This window comes from Cervus elaphus, chromosome 26, assembly GCF_910594005.1.
Source record: "Cervus elaphus chromosome 26, mCerEla1.1, whole genome shotgun sequence".
Classification (NCBI taxonomy): domain Eukaryota; kingdom Metazoa; phylum Chordata; class Mammalia; order Artiodactyla; family Cervidae; genus Cervus; species Cervus elaphus.
Window position 1 is genome coordinate 33,505,376 of NC_057840.1, and position 17,041 is coordinate 33,522,416.

The following is a 17,041-nucleotide window of genomic DNA, read 5'->3' on the forward strand; positions in this document are numbered from 1 at the left end:
TTCCAACCTATTTTACCTTTTTCTCTTGGTGCTAAGTGATGGAATCCCTGCAATGAAATGTTCAACTACTTAACAAGAAACCTCCACACATAGGACACTTTCTGTCTTCTTCTAGTTTGTGAAAAATCAGACTCTCCTTTGTATGGCAATGTCATTGTTGCTAATGGTGATAATGCAAGAAAAATACCATCTTCTATTACAGGACTCTGGGGTTCTTTCTATGTTCAGAGAAACAACTTCAGAGTATTTTCAATGGAAGAAAATTATGTGAGTGTCTCTTTTAGTCATTTTATTTCCTAATACTAATACTTAAGTCAGTACCTTGCTATTGCAAAAAACATAAATTCTTCAGCTTTCTTTTTCTAATCAAGGAGGGAACTCAGGACATTTTACCCTTTTTCCACCTACTGGGATTAAATAGAACTGATGATTCTGCTACATTTATTATGGAAGTAGAGAATAAAAAACACTCTTAAAGTAACCTGCAGCCTAGCCATCGAGTTGGCAGTGTGCCAAGAAGCTATTTTTGTTACTGTTAGTGGAATCTTGACAGCAACTCATCTCTTCTACACACGCCTTCCATTGTAGACCACGTATGGTCGCCTCGGCCAGTCGGATTAACACTCGGGTGCATTGGGTGAGAGTGAATCTTGATCACTGAAGACAAAGTCCGCCAGGTTAGGATGGAGAAGGAAATAGGAAAAAAAATGCAGGATGACTGAGAGGAAGGTAGAAAAAGAAGCAAAAGAGGCAGCTGGGAGGCGGGGGTGGGGTGGGGATAGCTGTTGTTGGAAGGAGGGGAGAAGCCAACATAACGCTGAGCATTTTGTTCACAAAAGTTAAGGACTCTTTGAGGGTGGGGTATTTAAAGTGAATTTTGCTTTTTGATGTCACTGCTGGGTTGTTTTTTTTTTGTGTGTGGTTGTTGTTGCTGTTTTTAATGAGGAATTACATTTGAATACTTGCAAGATACTTCCTTGGTATAATTGTTCTTTGCATTGTTTTTCAACAGGGCTTCCTCAGTCTCTGACTGAAGACTTTGGGCGGTGGGTGGAGGCAGAGGTGCAGACACACTCCAGGCTAAGATTTGCCCCTTACTCTTCTAAAACTGCTGGAAGGAATGTCTCTAGCTCACACCGCAGGCCATCTTTTGGTGATTCTGCAGCTGATAGAACCCAGGAAGACTCTGGGCAGTGAGTGTCCTGGGATCTGGGGCTCTGGCAGGGGGAGTGGAGCAGGGGAGGAGGGGAAAGGAAGGGGCTCCACCCTGGTGGGGGCCTGTCTTCCAGCTCTGAGGATGGTCAGGTGTGGTTTAGCTGGACCGGCTGCCCAGGAGGTCACACCCAGTGTGCAGGGACTCCAGCCCAGGACAGGGTGCCTGGGCCTGTGCTCCTGGAGCAGCTTGCCCTCTCCTGCCAACCCCACCTCCTTCTGCAGTAAAAACCTTCCTGATGATTAGGGGCCCCTCCTGAATGTAGCCTGTGTTCTGTGGTCTTTTTTTCCACTCCTGTTGAAAGTCCTGTTTGTGCAGATGTATTTTTAAGTCACTAGAAGGCAGACATTGTCTATTTTTGCTGCCTCAGAAGTTGGTACATGATGGTAAAAATATGTCAACTAAATCTTCCTGCTAACAGTATTGAACCCAAAGGATCCACAGTGGCATCCAAGAGATTAAAACTCAGACAGTTGAAGATGAGGCAGGATTGAGGATGCAGCAGAGGAGGGGGTCTGGGATAGAGACCCCTCCCTCTGCAACCAGGCCCTAGAGGGGAATCTCCCAGACACACCTGTGGTTTTCTCCCACAGATGCCCACTCTCTGTGCCTTAACCTCACTGTCAAATCTCAGTCCAGACCTGGCCAGCCCTGGTGTCAAGTCCAGGGCTCCGTGGACACAAAGCCTTTCCTCCAGTGTGACAGTGACAGCAACAGGTCAGACCTTTGGGTTTCCTGGGGGAGGAGGTAAAGGACACCAAAGCGTGGACTGAATTGAGCCAAACGGTGGGAGAAGCAGGAAGAGAGCTCAGGATGGTCCTGCCTGTCATCAAACTGGACAAAAAGGAGATGAGGGGTAAGTATGGGAGGGGTGGGGAGCTGGAGACAGCAAGAGAGGGGTAGGGGCGGAGTGCATGCAGGGAGGTCCTTCCTGTGAAAAGAATGGACATGACCCAGCCTTAGAGACCCGGTGGACCTGATGGGTAAGAGGGGGAGGTCATGGTCAGAAGATCACGGACCCCTAGATGTGCAGACACACTTGAGTGACTGGGGAGGATGGACTGTGGACAGTCCAGAAAGATTCACTGTGTGGGGGGCGTATGTCCTCCCTCCCTGCAGGTCAGGCTGTGTTGTCAGCGTGAAGCCGAGCAATGCTCTGGTGCATCCTTGCTCTTCAGCATCAATGGATGGACAGCCTCCTCCTTGACACCATGAGCATAACCTGGACAGGCATCGATCCTGGAGCCACAGGCGTCAAGGAGGAATGGGAGAACAACCAGGAACTGTCAGATTATTTCAGGAAGATCTCAGTGGGAGACTGCAGTTATTGGCTTAGGGAATTCCTGGAACACTGGGAGAACATGCTGCTCCCAGGGCCCACAGGTAACTGAGTGGGGTGTGGGGGAGGTGGGGGAGGTGGTAGCTCTCTTCAAAGGTCTAGTGCCTTCATGTGTGGATATGAACACATACGTTTGTGCAATTGAAAATCTGATAGCTGGATGGAGTGACTGATCTCTTGGTGGACTTCTTGTCTGGAGAGTCAGTGATGGGCATTGCATAGGATTTCCCAACATCCTCCTTTGCAAGCCCACCTCCCTTAGCACAGGAGCCCCCTTCCTCATTAACGAATGACCCAGTTCCGCAGCCCTGCTAAATGGTCCCCAGATTTATATACATATTGTGTTTCCAGACCTTCTCTCCTTCCTGTTGTCCTGATCGTTTAACCAGCTCAAATGTCACTTAGAGAAGCCCTCACACCTTCCCAGACCAAATTAAGCACCTCCCCAGCTATGTCCTCCCTAGAAAGGACTCCCCACAGTAAACATGTCCACCTGCAAGATTGTCAAATAAACATTTGCTCTCTCCCTCAGTAGAAATAGGAGCTCTGTTATGAGGACAGAGCCCAACTGCATTCATCTTTCTGCCCCAGTGGCTTCACGTAACGAGCCAGCATCTATGTAGGTGGACAGGTGCTGTCTGGGGACAGTAGATGCTGAGGAAGGTGGACTCTTAGATGTGACAAGGCTTGTGCCTTTTTGTTTGTTTTAGAACCACTCACAAAGGCCCCGAATAACCACCAGCCTGCCTCTATCCCGTTAAATAAATGCATCCTCCCATTGATCTTCATCTTCATCATCTTCATCTGTCTAATTGTCATCATCGTCAAGAAATGTATGAAGAAATCAGGGACCACGGAAGGTGAGAATCAGGCTGGCCTCTGGTTCCTGGGCAGGTTTCTTCCAGGCAGGACTTCAGAGAAGTGAGCCATGGGTCTCACCCAAACCCCTCTCTACTGGTACCTAGGAGGATGCTCTTTCTTAGTCTTGGGCCCCCACACTTCCTGGTAGGTTTGAAATTACTCTGTTTTGGGGGTAGAAGAGGCTGTGTAGGCACTAAGATAGTGCAGTGAGCAGAGGGAAACCAAGTATCTAATTCTGTGGCAGGGAGGGGAGAGGCGGGGTCTAAACTTCAAAAGGCTGGGGTGGAGTGTTGTCTTGTTGAGATCACACCCAGTGTTTCCCCAGTTCTTTGATGAAAAAAAAAAAAATGTTTCTTTTCTGACAATACCATGATCCAGTTCAACAGTTTACCTAATGTTCTAACAGCTCTTCGTTCCATCATCTGATGTTTCTTCCATTGACCATGAGAAGGTGGAAATGTTAGATGAGCCCTTGGATGAAGAATCTGATCCTTACTGACAGTCTGGCTGCCAGTCTAGTATATTCTCCTCTACTCGGAGTTGTGTTTACCAAGAAGCTAGAGAACTCCTGACTTTCCATGGCTGTTGATGGGCCCTTCCCATGTATTGACTTAGTCATTTTGAACAGTTTGCTAAATAAGATATTTGCTCCTAATCAGTTAAGGGTATCAACTTTACCTGATGCTTTTCTATCAGTTCCTTCCATTTTAGGTGGAATTGGAGTGTTTGTTGGCACTTTTGAATTCCATTAAGAGGAATATGAGTTAGGAATAAATATATGTGGTTTAATGAGATATACTTCATGTGTTCATGTGTTCTCACTTTTATGCACAGTTACTTCATGCTTTTATGGCCAGAATTGTATTCCCCTGAATTCATGTGTTAAAACCCTAAACCCCCAGGACCTCAGAATATGACCATATTTAATGACAAGGCCTTTATAGAAATAATAAGGTTAAAATGAGGCCATTAGGGTCTACCCCTAATCCAATCTGATTGGTATCCTTATAAGAAAATGGAACAGACCTGGTATGTAACATACATGTTACCTGGTATGTTACATGGTATGTTACATGAAGACATGGGGATGAGATGTCCGTCTGCAAGCTGAGTCAATTCCTAGGCAGGTTTAAAAGAATTCCAGGGACCCCCAAGGAGGAGATAGGGGTCTGGAATTCTCAAGGAGGAGGAAAGAACAAACTTTTTTTTCTACATTCCTTAATAAGGACAGAGGATGAGATGGTCTGGGAGTTGGTGATGGGCAGGGATATCTCCTCACAGCCACTCCAGTGCCTACTATTGAGAGGGTAACAGGCAGGAAGGCCAGGGGTCTCCAAATGGAGGAAAGAGGCTGTAAGTGCCAGACATTTTTATCTCTCTTAAGCGGCAGGAAGAAACAAACCAGCGATCTGTTTTTCCTTCTCTATACAAATTTAGAAGGAGGTTTCTCTTAACATTCTGTGTTGCCATGACACCTGGTCTCACCTAAGGCTAACTACTCTCAAACTTTGAGTTAACCAATACATTTCTTTTTCATATGGAAATGTTGTCTTAAGATATGTTAATGAACCCCAGACTCTATCTTCAAGTTGGTTCCGCCAAACGGCCTAATTTACTTACTCAGGTATTGTTCCCCTAATCTATGTAAACGGAACTATTTGTTGGTATTCTGCCCTTCTACAAGATTCAAGTCAGTCGTTTTATGGACTGGGATGAATTATCTGATGCCATTCTAAATTTTATGACATTCCTTTCATTTCATTAACAGACTGTGAGTGACTATATAACATACAGCTAAAGACTAGGAGGGGGGTACTCTTTTGCCCCCTTCTGATGCCTATGTCAGAAGCTTTCTCTATACTTTAATAAAACTTTATTACACAAAAGCTCTGAGTGATCCAGCCTCGTCTCTGGCCCCGGATTGAATTCGTCTCCTCCGGAGGCCAAGAATCCCGCGTCTTATCGTTCAGCAACAACCTTTCATCTTGGGGGCTCGTCCGGGATCCTTCAGGACAAGGTAAGGATGCTTGGAGCTCTAGTTCTTTGTTCTCCTAGCGAACACGTTTTCCGCTGTACTTTACTAACTCTATGGTGTGCTTGTGTGAATGAATGAAATGCCCTGCGCGAAGCAAGTGAGGAGCCCTGCTCTGCGGTCCCGCAGTGACCTCATAAGGCTATGGCAGAAACCTGTCGGGGGTTTATACCGACCTGCCAATGCCAAGAGGCAACCAATGTCTCCTTCGGGAACTGACCAGAAGCGGGCAAAGCGTGTGGACCGAACTCTCCTTTCTCGGTCAAACTTTTCGGTCTCTTTGACCATTTCATAACTCCTTGGGAATTAGAAGTACTAACCTAATCTATCGGATCATAGACTTTCCAGGGACTTACAATCTATTTTGCTACTCTACTGTAGCCTAGGTCTCAAACTTGGATTGGTAGTCAGGAAGCGCCTAGCCTCGCTAGGCATGGAAAGTTCAGAAGCTAGATGGAGTTCTAACTCCCAGAGCATCTCTGAGGTTAAAGGTTACTCAGATTGGAACTGCAATGGTTTTTTCCTTTGGTAACACTGGCTCTCAGTGGACCAGAGGAGGCTCTTATACCGGTGTGGTGACGCTTGGAAGGAACATCTCAGTTTCATGTTTGTATCGGTCTTATTGCGGTCAGGAATATACTCATGGTCGTGCACAGGCACTCAGGTGACGAATGTTTCCCCCAGAGGTCTTAGTTTGGGAAGCATTCTGGAAGGCTACTCTGATTGCACCCCGGGTGGCATCAGAGGCAAGCGAGGTGAAGGGCTGGACGTTAGTCAGGGATGCCATCGGGTCTACCCCTGGTGCATCCCCACCCCGTCTCGGTGGTAGAACCGGGAGGGACAAGTGTGACACCTGAGTCGGTAAGAGACAGACTAAGTCCGACCAGGAAGGAAAAGCTTTTGGTGTAACGTCTGTCTACACCCCCATCTAGAGCAGGGAGGGACGCCTCCGGTAGAAAAAAATTGGCGCTGGTCGCTTTTTTTCTCTCTTACAGATGGGAGCTAACAATTCCAGCCTCACTCCTTTGAACTGTATCCTGAAAAACTGGGATAGATTTGATCCCCAGGGCTTAAAGAAGACACACCTGGCCTTCCTATGTAATACTGCATGGCCGCAGTACCACTGGGAGTCAGGCGGTCCCAGCTACAGAACCAGACTGGGACTATAACACTGCTAAAGGAAGATGGGATCAGAGTCATTTTGTCAGATGTATTCTTGAAGGACTCAGACAGGCGCGTTCTAAGCCTTTAAACTATGGTAAACTGGCAGACATAGAACAGGAGGAAAAAGAAGCTCCTGGTAAATTCCTAGATAGACTGAGAGAAGCCCTTCGCAGATTCACTGAGATTGATCCCGAAAGTGAAGAGGGGAAAGTGATCTTAAAAGATAAGTTTCTCACTCAGTCGGCTCCAGATATTCGCCGTAAGTTATCAAAACGGGCATATGGACCAAATCAGTCTTTAGAAAATCTGTTACAACTGGCTCAGACAGTCTATTATGGTAGGGAATATGAGGAAAAGAAAGAAAGGCAGAGAAAGACGAAGGAAAAGGCGGAAGCCCTCGCAATGGCTATGAAAACTGTTCTTAAGCAGCCTGAGAAAAATGCCCAGAGGGACCCAGGTGAAAAGGGATGGGCTTGCTATTGCTATGGAAAGGAGGGGCACCTCAAGCGGGATTGCCCTCAGGCATCTAAGCCGCCCCCGGCTCCACGTCCGGTCTGCAAGGGACCACACTGGAGGAGAGACTGCCCCTAGAGGCGTAGGTCTCAGGGGTCTGACTCTCAAGACAATCAGGACTGAAGGTGCCCGGGGGTCCCCACACAAGCTCCCGTCCTAATTACACCTGAGGAACCCCGGGTATTGATAACGGTGGGAGGCCAATCCGTCAATTTCCTTTTAGATACTGGGGCAACTTACTCCGTGCTTACTGAAGCCCCTGGCCCACTTTCTTCCCCATCCGCTTCCGTAATGGGACTGTCTGGATGAGCCAAAAGGTATTACTTCAGTTATTCTCTATCATGCAACTGGGATTCTGTGCTATTTTCACACGAGTTTCTTATCGTGCCAGAATCACCCTCACCCCTCTTGGGGAGGGATATACTGAGCAAGGTCCATGCCTCTGTTTTCATGAATATGGAGCCTTCCCTTTCTCTCCCTTTAGTTGAACAAAATGTGAATCCTAGAGTATAGGCTGATGGAAAATCTGTGGGTCGAGCACAAAATGCTATTCCTGTGGTTGTCAAGCTCAAAGACCCACACTTATTCCCACATAAGAAGCAGTATCCACTGAAACCTGAGGTTAAGGAAGGGTTAAAACCCATCATTGAGAATTTAAAGGAGCAGGGACTATTAGTTCCCTGTAACAGTCCATGCAACACTCCTATTTTGGGTGTAAAAAAATCAAATGATAAATGGAGATTAGTTCAAGATTTACAAATAATAAATGAGGCTGTGGTTCCTTTACACCCTGTGGTGCCTAATCCTTATACTCTATTGTCTGAAATTCCTGAATGAGCCAAATATTTTTCAGTAATTGATTTAAAAGATGCCTTCTATTCAGTGCCTTTGGCGGAGGAAAGTCAATTTCTATTTGCCTTTGAAGACCCCACACAGCCAGCTTCCCAGTTAACTTGGACAGTTTTGCCCCAGGGATTTCGTGACAGTCCTCACTTATTTGGACAAAGTTTGTCACGAGATCTACAAAACTTTAATAGCTCTGAAGCGGTAGTGTTACAATATGTAGATGATATTTTGCTCTGTGCTGAGACAGAGGAAGCTTGTTCACGAGCCTCAGAAGATTTCTTAAACTTTCTGGCAGGCTGCGGTTACAAGGCATCAAGAGAAAAGGCTCAGCTTTGTCAACAATCTGTTAGATATCTGGGCCTAATCATCTCAGAAGGGACTAGGGCCATAGGCCCTGAGAGAATTAAACCTATACTAAACCATCCCCTACCTATGACTTTAAGACAATTGAGAGGATTTTTGGGACTCACAGGCTACTGTCGTATTTGGATTCCGAGCTATGGGGAACTTGCCCGGCCTTTATATAAACTTATAGCTGAAACTCAGCAGGCCCAAACCGACAAACTGGTTTGGTCTCCAGATACTCTAAAGGCTTTTAAGGTTCTTCAGACTGCTCTCCTGCAAGCTCCAGCTTTGAGTTTGCCCACAGGGTCAGAATTTAACCTGTTTGTCACTGAAAGAAAAGGTATGGCCTTGGGAGTTTTGACAAAACCCCGGGGGCCTCACCAGCAACCTATTGCTTATCTAAGCAAAGAATTAGATGTAATTGCACGTGGGTGGCCCCACTGCCTAAGAGTAATTGGGGCAGCGGCTTTATTAGCACCTGAAGCTTTAAAAATAATTAATGGACGAAACCTTACTGTACTGACTTCTCATGATGTGAGTGGAATCTTAAATTCTAAGGTTAATATTTGGATGACAGACAGTAGGCTTCTTAAATATCAGTCACTGTTGTTAGAAGGACCTGTAACTAAGCTTAAAGTTTGTGGAAATTTAAATCCTGCCACTTTCCTTCCTGAGAAGGAAGATGAAGCACCTGATCATGATTGTTCCCAATTCCTAACCTTAAACTATGCAGCTCGGGAGGATCTAATGGATACCCCATTAGACAATCCTGACATGGAAATATTTACAGACGGCAGTTCTTTTGTTCAGGATGGAAAGCGCAAAGCAGGTTACGCCGTGGTGACTGCTGAACAGGTTTTAGAAGCAAAATCTCTCCCCCAGGGAACCAGTGCCCAGTTAGTGGAGCTTGTGGCTCTGACCCGAGCTCTAGAGTTAAGCAAAGGGCAGCGAGTGAATATCTACACTGATTCTAAGTATGCTTATTTGACTTTACATGCTCATGCTGCAATATGGAAAGAAAGACAGTTTAAAACAGCAACTGGAGAACCTATTAAGCATTTCAGAGAGATTGAGAGACTTTTAACTGCTATCTATTGTCCTAAAGAAGTAGCTGTTATGCATTGCAAAGGGCACAGCAGGGATGGGAGTAAAGTAGCTGCCGGTAACCTGCTGGCTGACTCTCAAGCCAAAAAAGCGGCACTTTACGAAACCCCCTCTCTACAGACGCCTTTGATCTGGACAGGTCCTGTGGGACAGGAAAAACCACAATATACTGAGGAAGAATTAGAAAGATGAGAAAAGAGGAGCAAAGATTACTGATAAAGGATGGTTACAGCCCAAGGATGGGCGATTAATAATTCCTGAAAATGCTCAGTGGAAAATTCTTAAGGGTTTACATCAGAGTTTTCATTTGGGTGTAGAAAGTACTTACCAGATGGCTTCTCGTTTGTTTGAAGGTAAAAATATAATAAAAACTTTAAAGAACATTATCAAACGGTGTGAGGTTTGTCAGAAAAATAACCCAAAGACTGAAAAGCTAGCAAAATCTGGATTACAACGAAAGGGAAAGTATCCTGGAGAAGACTGGGAAATTGATTTTACTCATATGCCAAAAGCTAATGGATATTCTTGCTTACAAGTTTGGGTGGATACTTTTACTGGATGGATTGAGGCGTTCCCCTGTCGTAGTGAACAAGCTAAGGAGGTTATAAAGATTTTAATCCATGAAATTATCCCCAGGTTTGGGCTGCCACGGAGCCTTCAGAGTGACAATGGCCCCACCTTTAAAGCTGCTGTAACTCAGGGGGTGTCTAAAGCTCTAGGAGTAGAGTATCACTTACACTGTTCCTGGAGACCCCAATCCTCAGGAAAGGTTGAAAAAGCTAATGACCTTATCAAAAAACATCTGCGCAAATTAACTCAAGAAACGCAGGACAATTGGATTAAAGTCCTACCCATAGCTTTAATGAGGGCTCGAACTGCCCCAAAAAAGGAGGGACTGTCCCCCTTTGAATGTATTTATGGAAGGCCTTTCTTACGTACAGACACTGTTATAGATCCTGAGGCCTTAGAGTTAACTAATTATGTAACTCAACTCTCAGCTTTCCAACAGGCATTAACAGAACTCCGGGAGACGACTCCTGACCCAGCCTCTGAATCCAGCAAGCCTCTATTTGAGCCAGGAACCGAGGTCCTCATAAAAACATTGGGATCTGGGGGCTCATCCCTCGAGCCCCTCTGGGAAGGCCCTTACCAGGTTATTCTTTCTTCTCCCACAGCTGTCAAAGTCCCAGGAATTGATTCGTGGGTACATCACACTCGAGTCAAGAGGTGGCACCCTGACCAGAACTAAGTGATGTCATTTTATGTTTTACTTTCTATGCTCTGACTTTGTATGTTTCACATGGGCCTGATAATCTATGTGAGCCTACTTCTGCTGACTCCAGAAATCCTGAGTCTGCCCTTTGATCCTCAAGACAATGCCTTCCTGTCCTGGGCTCACTCCTATGCTGCATTCCACAATCGGTCTAACTGCTGGGTCTGCGGAGCACTCCCCTCTTCATCAGTGAAAGGCTTCCTGTGGTGGACATCTCCACTTCAAGGAAAAGACTTTCTCCAAGTCTGCGAATACCTTCGACAACAATCACATGTGATGCCTCTTCTTCGTCTGATGACATCTAACAACCCTAGAATGGACTGGTGCAATACTTTGTACCTTAACTATGGACATAATGTGACTTTTAATTCTGATTGTTTTGTTTTTGCTGTTTGCTCCCTGCATCTGTAACTGTGTAACTGAATTTGTTTCTAGTCGCATGAAAGCTTTTAAGTTACAAATGGTTGCTCAAACTCCTGCTATCACTGCAGCTTCTTCCGACTACTATTTGGGGCCCCTGGATCAGACATCCTCACTATGAGGATTAGGAGAATATGTTGCCTCACCAATTTAGGGACAACGCCCCTTGTCAGCTCGGAAGCAGTTATGGAATGAAAACGACGCCCCTTTTCCCTAGGCAACATAATTCTCCTAAAAGAAAAGCGGGGAATGAGAGGGTAACAGGCAGGAAGGCCAGGGGTCTCCAAATGGAGGAAAGAGGCTGTAAGTGCCAGACATTTTTATCTCTCTTAAGCGGCAGGAAGAAACAAACCAGCGATCTGTTTTTCCTTCTCTATACAAATTTAAAAGGAGGTTTCTCTTAACATTCTGTGTTGCCATGACACCTGGTCTCACCTAAAGCTAACTACTCTCAAACTTTGAGTTAACCAATACATTTCTTTTTCATATGGAAATGTTGCCTTAAGCTATGTTAATGAACCCCAGACTCTATCTTCAAGTTGGTTCCGCCAAACGGCCTAATTTACTTACTCAGGTATTGTTCCCCTAATCTATGTAAACGGAACTATTTGTTGGTATTCTGCCCTTCTACAAGATTCAAGTCAATCGTTTTATGGACTGGGATGAATTATCTGATGCCATTCTAAATTTTATGACATTCCTTTCATTTCATTAACAGACTGTGAGTGACTATATAACATACAGCTAAAGACTAGGAGGGGGGTACTCTTTTGCCCCCTTCTGATGCCTATGTCAGAAGCTTTCTCTATACTTTAATAAAATTTTATTACACAAAAGCTCTGAGTGATCCAGCCTCGTCTCTGGCCCCGGATTGAATTCGTCTCCTCCGGAGGCCAAGAATCGCGCGTCTTATCGTTCAGCAACAACCTTTCACTATCTTACTGGGGTTTCTCTGACCTTGGACATGGGGTACCTCCACACGGCCGGTCCAGCAAAGCACAGCCAATGCTCCTGACCTTGGATGTGGAGTACCTATTCACAGCTGCTCCAGTGCCAAGCAGCCATGGCTCACCCAAGATTGCTGGGAGAAATATCAATAACCTCAGATATGCAGATGACACCACCCTTATGGAAGAAAGTGAAGAAGAACTGAAGAGCCTCTTGATAAAAGTGAAAGAGGAGGGTGAAAATGGTGGCTTAAAGCTCAACATTCGGAAAACTAAGATCACAGCATGTGGTCCCATCATTTCATGGCAAATAGATGGAGAAACAGTGGAAACAGTAGCAGACTTTATTTTGGGGGGCTCCAAAATCACTGCAGATGATGACTGCAGCCATAAAATAAAAAGACGCTTACTCCTTGGAAGAAAAGTTATGACCAACCTAGACAGCATATTAAAAAGCAAAGACATTACTTTGCCAACGAAGGTCCGTCTAGTCAAGGCTATGGTTTTTCCAGTGGTCATGTATGGATGTGAGAGTTGGACTGTGAAGAAAGCTGAGCACTGCAGAATTGATGCTTTTGAACTGTGGTGTTGGAGAAGACTCTTGAGAGTCCCTTGGACTGCAAGGAGGTCCAACCAGTCCACCCTAAAGGATATCAGTCCTGGATGTTCACTGGAAGGACTGATACTGAGGCTGAAACTCCAATACTTTGGCCACCTGATGCAAAGAGCTGACTCATTGGAAAAGACCCTGATGCTGGGAAAGATTAAGGGCAGGAGGAGAAGGGGATGACAGAGGATGAGATGGTTGGATGGCATCACTAACTCAATGGACATGAGTTTGAGTAAACTATGGGAGTTGGTGATGGACAGGGAGGCCTGGAGTGCTGCGGTCCATGGGGTCACAGAGTTGGACATGACTGAGTGACTGAACTGACTGACTGACCATTTATTGAGATTTGTGCACTCAACTGTAGGGGTGTCATATTTCAACAATAAATTAATATCGCAGTTTTCACTATATCTAGACATATTGGAAGTTTTCTCCTTCCGGAATAAAATCAGTTAATTCAATTATGAAGATGCTGTACATTTTCTTTTCTGATGAGAATCACAAGTTTTTATTAAAACTCCTGTATATCAAGGACACAAATTATTTCAGACTTCTATTTTCCACAGCTGCCAAAGAATAAATTTTGATTGTTTTAAGCTGGTGGGTATGGTAATTTTTTATGAAAGGACTTCACTTCCAACCCAGTCCGCATCGGCTTGAGCTGTATTTCCAACACCAAAGGTAGTTGGTGAGTCATAATGCAGACAGGAGACCAGTTTTAGAAAAGAGCAAAGAAATAGACCCAGGGATGTCTAGACACTTGACATCTAGTAGGTGTGGCAAGAAATACCAGTGAAGGGTATACTGATCAGTACATAGGAAAGGGGTAACTGGTTAATGATGTAAATAGAAAGGAATTTCTATTTGATACAATATACAAAAATTAATTTTAGGTTGATTAATACATGAATATGACTGTTCATGCAATCTCAGGACTCCACGCTAGTGGAAGTGTATTTGGTGAGTTCCTTTAGGTATGGGGCTGGAGCATTAAAAAAGAGAAGGCACTGTTTCAGGTAGGATCCATGTTGTTGTTGAGACCCTAAGTCATGTCCGACTCTTTGTGACCCCATGGACTGCAGCACACCAGGCTTCCCTGTCCTCTGCTATCTTCTGGAGTTTGCTCAAACTCATGCCCATTGAGTCAGTGATGCCATCCAGCCATCTCATCCTCTGTTGCCCCACCCTCAGTCTTTCCCAGCATCAGGGTCTTTTCCAATGAGTCAGTTCTTTGCATCAAGTGGACAAAATATTGGAGCTTCAGCTTCAGTGTCAGTCCTTCCAATGAATATTCAGGGTTGATTTAGTTTAGGATTGACTGGTAGAGACCTAAAATTCCTGGATCAGCCTGGGGGCAGAGTCCTGGCAGCCAGCCTCTTCCCAGAACTACCCCGAGCTTTGTGTGGGCTCTGAGACTGCTGCAGAGCCCCCTGTCTTGGGCGAGGACTCATCAGAGTATGAGTGTGTGTGTGTGTGTGTGTGTATGTGTGTGTGTGTGTGTGTGACTGTGGACAGGTGAGCTTGGGACAGAAGGGGAGTGGACAGTATGCATATGCAGAGGTCCCAGTAGCGGATCCCCCTGGGGACCAGAGAGGAGGAAGACAGTGAAGGGAAATGGCTGTGAGGGGAAAGTTTCTGGATGGCAGTGGACGTAGACGGGAGCCTTCTGTGTGGAACTTTGTGTGAAGCAGTGTGTACAGACAGTGTGAGGAAGCCAGGGTCCCTGTGGGAGGGGAGCCCAGTGTGTCTTGGCAGAGAGTGGAGAGTGTGGAGGGCAGGCAAGCAGGCACTTGTGTGTGAAAGAAAGTGTGTGGTGGGGGGTGGGGTGTGCAAAGTGGGGAGAGGGTGTGCGGAGACCTGCATGGACAATTTCTCAAGGGCTGGTGTGCACAAGGGTGGAAGGATATAAGTGAGAAGCATGGAGTGTATGAGGGGTGTATGAGTGTGTGGAGCTGGAGAGTCAGGGTGGAATATGAGGGGGCTTGTGTCTGTGACTGTGGGGGCTGTGAGAAGAAACATGGATGGGGAGTATGGGGCTAAGGTGGGTGATGGCTGTTGTTGGAGTGGTTGCCATAATGACCGACTTCCTCTGGCTGGCCTTTCCTTGGCCTGGACTTTGGAATAAATTAATAGGCTTATTCCTGGTCTGGGCCTTAACTGAAGTTGTAAGGGAGCCAAAATGGGCAGGGACAGTAAAGAAACTGACACCCCCGTGTCACTCCCTTTCAATCTTTTTTTCTTTTAGCTTGGAAATGCCACACAAGAGTAGCTGCCTGGGGACAGGTGTCACCTGGGGTCACCAGCCTTCACCTGCTCACGCCTGCCCCAGGCCCAGGGGCTGAACTGCATTCCCTCCTTAAGTTTCCAATCAGCCTGGAGCCTCTGAGCAATTGCATTCCCTTCAATCCCCTCCTGCCTACAAAGCTCAAGGGGAGGGACTCCTGGGGGTGCAACAGGTGGGAGTGGGGACACCAAAGGAAGTGGTTTTTGTGTGTGGAGCGGGGATGGCACCATCAATGCAATGGACGTGAACTTGGGCAAACTTCAGGAGATGGTGAGGGGTAGGGAGGCCCGGCTGCAGTCCATGGGGTCACAAAGAGTCAGACACGACTGAGCGACTAAACAACAGCAGTACTTTTATCAGTTGTTCGGCAGTAAAGAATCTGCCTACAATGCAAGAGACATGTGTATGAGACACTGGTTCGATCCCTGGGTCAGGAAGATCCCCTGGAGAAGGAAATGTCAACCCGCTGTAGTATTCTTGCTGGGAAATCTCATGGACAGAGGAACCTGACAGACTGTATCCTTGGGGTCACAAAGAGTCAGACACCACTTAGTGGCTAAACAACAACAAAATATTTTTATTAAACTGAAGACAACAGCATCTGGGAACAACATCTGCTCAGAATAGAGGTAAAGACAAGGATTTTTATCTTCTATTTCTTTTTCAACAATATCACACAGCTCCACCAACCACTTTATGGTGGCGTCATAGACTCCACTGGGTCATCTCAGCAAGCCTCTCTCACCTGACTTCAACTTGGTCACAGTCATTGGGAGGGCAGCAGGTACTCTGGGCAAAGACAGGAGGGCAAGCAAGGGAGGGATCCCTGCCTGCTGGAGAGTATGACCTCATTTAAGAGTCAAGACTTTTTTTTTTTTCCTTTCTCTAGATTGGGCTGGTTTGCTCCTGTTATCTGACAGTTGATTCCATTCATTCCATCTTCTTAACTCTTTTACACCTGGAGATCTTCACCTTTCTCTAAGCTCTTCTACCTAGGTTCTTAAGCCTGGACTCTTCCTACCATCTAGCTCACAGGTTTTTTTTCCTCTCTGCTTCAACTCCACAACATGAGTGTGGACCCAGCCTGCTTGGTCCCAAAGCATCCAATTCCAGGGACTCTTCACCAATTTCTGAAATTTCTGGGCCTGAAGGAAACCAGGTGTCCTTGCAAGGATCATCTGCTGGGACCCTCAACAAGGAGACTGGACAGTCCTGATTCTTCCACAAGCCCCAGAGTAAAACTATTGTCCATACCTGCAGAGAAGAGTGCAGCAAAGAAGGAAGAGAAGGACCCAGGTAAGAAACAGAAGATCAGAACCATGTTCATCAGACCCAGATGTCTGTGCTCAACGACAGACTTCAGAGGCAGGAATCAGTCTCCAGCAGATGCAAGAACTTTCCAATATCCTGAAACTTAGCTCCAAATGGGTGAGGCCCTGGTTCCAGAAGCAGAAAAACAACTGACTGAGGAACAGTGACTCTGTGACTCAGGGCTCAACAACCACAGAATTCCTGGGTTTCTATTCCTGGCACAGGACTGCTTGGTGACCTCTTCTGGAAACCTGCCTATATGGAGTGAACGGACCTAGGATACCCCACCTGGGAGCAGCCAGAGCTGGAACAGTTGGTCTTGAAGCAACCACCCCAGAAAGAGTCAGAGCTGGTATCCCCAAGCCTAGAAGAGCCAGACTTGGAACAGTCAGTTCAACAAACGTGTCGAGGAATTCCTGCCACCCCAGATCCAGGTCCAGCAAAACTGTCCTGTCAGCGATTTGGAAGGCACTTTGGCGACTGCTGGAGAAACCAACATAGCAAACTGCTAAGTATTTGAGTTCCCAGCAGCAAATCATGGATTTATTCCCAAATTACACTATAAATGTAGAGTCAGGATTTTTATAGATAGCTATATTATTCTATCTTTAATATGAGCAGTGACTGCATTCTCTGGAATGTTTCTTCTTTTAGAATTTTGTACCTTTCTACCTTGGAGTTTTCCAGGTGACTCAGTGGTAAAGGACCCATCTGCCTGTGCAGGAGACACCAGTTCAAGCCCTGGGTTGGGAAGAGCCCCTGAAGAAAGAAATGGCAAC

The 17,041-nt window shown here is 46.0% G+C and overlaps 2 pseudogenes; both read left to right on the forward strand.

Annotated features, from left to right (window-relative positions):
• The window catches only part of LOC122684251, a 99,383-nt pseudogene extending 95,343 nt beyond the window's left edge, over positions 1–4,040 (forward strand).
• Positions 4,041–16,018: 11,978 nt separating this feature from the next.
• Positions 16,019–16,540, forward strand: LOC122684252 (annotated as a pseudogene).
• The last annotated feature ends 501 nt before the right edge of the window (positions 16,541–17,041 follow it).